Source organism: Penaeus monodon, chromosome 25 (genome assembly GCF_015228065.2).
Source record: "Penaeus monodon isolate SGIC_2016 chromosome 25, NSTDA_Pmon_1, whole genome shotgun sequence".
NCBI lineage: Eukaryota > Metazoa > Arthropoda > Malacostraca > Decapoda > Penaeidae > Penaeus > Penaeus monodon.
In genome coordinates this window covers 10,368,658-10,370,859 of record NC_051410.1, presented here as the reverse complement: position 1 = coordinate 10,370,859, position 2,202 = coordinate 10,368,658, and the positions used below count along the sequence as shown (strand labels likewise).

The 2,202-nt window shown below is 44.7% G+C and overlaps 1 pseudogene; it reads right to left on the bottom strand.

The window, feature by feature from the left end:
• Nucleotides 1-731: 731 nt before the first annotated feature.
• LOC119589431 overlaps nt 732-2,202 on the bottom strand; it is a 1,552-nt pseudogene continuing 81 nt past the window's right edge.

Genomic DNA, 2,202 nt, shown 5'->3' with positions numbered 1-2,202 from the left:
AACAACAGTAGTGGTATAAGGCCCACAACAAATATTGACGGCACCCTATTATGTCTAACTTACTTATCACTTAGTATGTATTTTACAGACATTCATGTATGGGTAGCATATTTTTTTTTTTCGTTCTGCCGACGAGCGAATTCAAGTCAAAACAGTGTGTAAATGATTTAAAGGGAAAGGCAAAGATAGGCAACAAGCGGTTTTATCACATATTTAAATTATGAGCATAAATGTCATCGAAGCAATATCCTTTAGCAAGTGTGAGCTGTAAGCAGTATAGTTTACGAAATAGGTCAATAGGTAGATATTATCATTAGTTATGATATACAAGTAGTCCTTACTGTCCTGGAATTCTTAAATGCCAAGGCAATAATCAATTTCAGTAAACATCTATGTGAATTTAGAGCTCCTTCATCGATACATATAGCACTTTCTTGTCTGAACGAATAGGAAGGATGTAAGATAATATATCCTTTTTAAATACTTTTATTTTCATAAATGGAGAGTAAAAACACGTTTTACTATCCAAGAGTATAGATACATTGGAAATCATTTAGCTCATGTTACTGAATTTCCGTTATGTTATGCTACCAGTAAAATTGTACGATGAAAAATTTAAATATTTTATGCAATCTTTAATCACAATTTCCCAGGTGCTATAATGTTGCTTGACTCTTGAATTCGAGAACTATTGTTGCCTGATCTCCAAGTATCCTCTGGTCCTGCTAGGTTTACTCCTCAGCAATGGACTGACACGGCGCAGGCGAGGAAAATTCCTCGAATTCAATGTCAGTTGACTGAGTCTTGCGCAGTGGTGCTTGACAGAGGCAGGATCGGGTGCACCAGCTTGAAAGGAAGGTCGGCAGTCAGGTCACCGCCAATGGCGCCGCAGTTCAGCTTCACACGGAGAGAGTAGGACACGATGATGCCCAAGGGTCGTTGACGTTCTACCTTCTGCCACCAAGGTAGAGGATGCCAAGTTGGCGTCCTGGTCCTTGACTTGGCCGTCGAGGGCGATGCCGAAGCGTCGCTTGTTGACGGAGGCAATAGGGTTGAGGAGAAGTGTCTTGGTGAGGTTGCATCCTGGGGTGATGGGACATCCTTCGCGAGACTCGATGAAGCCACAACTCGGCTGAAGTGGGTGTTGGTCATGGTGACCTCCACGTGCTGTACAACCTCAGCCTTCATGTTCTTCACGGTCTTCTGGACACATTGTTGATGGAAAGCTGTGCCTCGATAGGTTGTCCATGGAAGTAGACGTCGCGAGGCAGAGTGACCCAAGGTGGAGCCTTCCAGGAGAAAGAGTGAAGCCCTTGCTGACCAGGGTCTGCGGGTGACGGTTGCTGGAGCAGGACAGGCGTACTGGACCTTTCGGACAGCAAAGCCGACGGAGTCGCTTGTGGGGACGTTCCTCCTTGCGGTCAGCAACATACAGCCTGAGATCGTAGATCACACCAAGAGGCTGGGTCTGCAAAGCAGAAAATTGGGATAAGCATATAGTATTTCAAGGCGACTGTATACAACAAAACAACGCATGTCATTTATAGAGGAATGTGAGCACTGATTTGAATAATTATAGAGAAATTAGCAATATGTATATAACTGATTGTTTTTTATGGAAATTACCCATTTTAAAACACTGAAATGGAACCGTAAACTCTGTAAGGGCTACGTACAGACATTTCATCTCCACTATCAAGGGAAACGGAGCAGGGAGCGTTCTGGGAAGATTCACGCTGATGGGGTAGGCGTTAGCACCCAGCTTCTTGATGAGTCGTTCCTGGACATCGTCATTGGACGTCTCCAGCATGAGGAGCGACCTCGGTGTTGACGAGCTCGAGCTCCTTGCTGAAGTGAAGTCCAATGACCTCATCCTCTTCGCGACCGTAGCGGTACGTGACCGCACGCGCGCGAAGACCCTCCTTCCATGCAGGTAATCATGGTCCACAACAACCACACCGTCCACAGGGGAGGTGTGGGTGATGTGGTCCACGAAGTCCCGCTGATTTAAGTACGCGGTGACCTTACCTGAAAGATAAAGATATGATAGGGTGAATTATCTTTTTTAAGATTGCTTCATTTCCAAAGCTAATGAAAACTTACGGAATATACCTCTCCCCACCGTGTAACAACATGAACAAAACATCGCTGTTTAATAATACATTGTCTGGTACTCCATGGTTACTGGTTCTCTCCACTTAC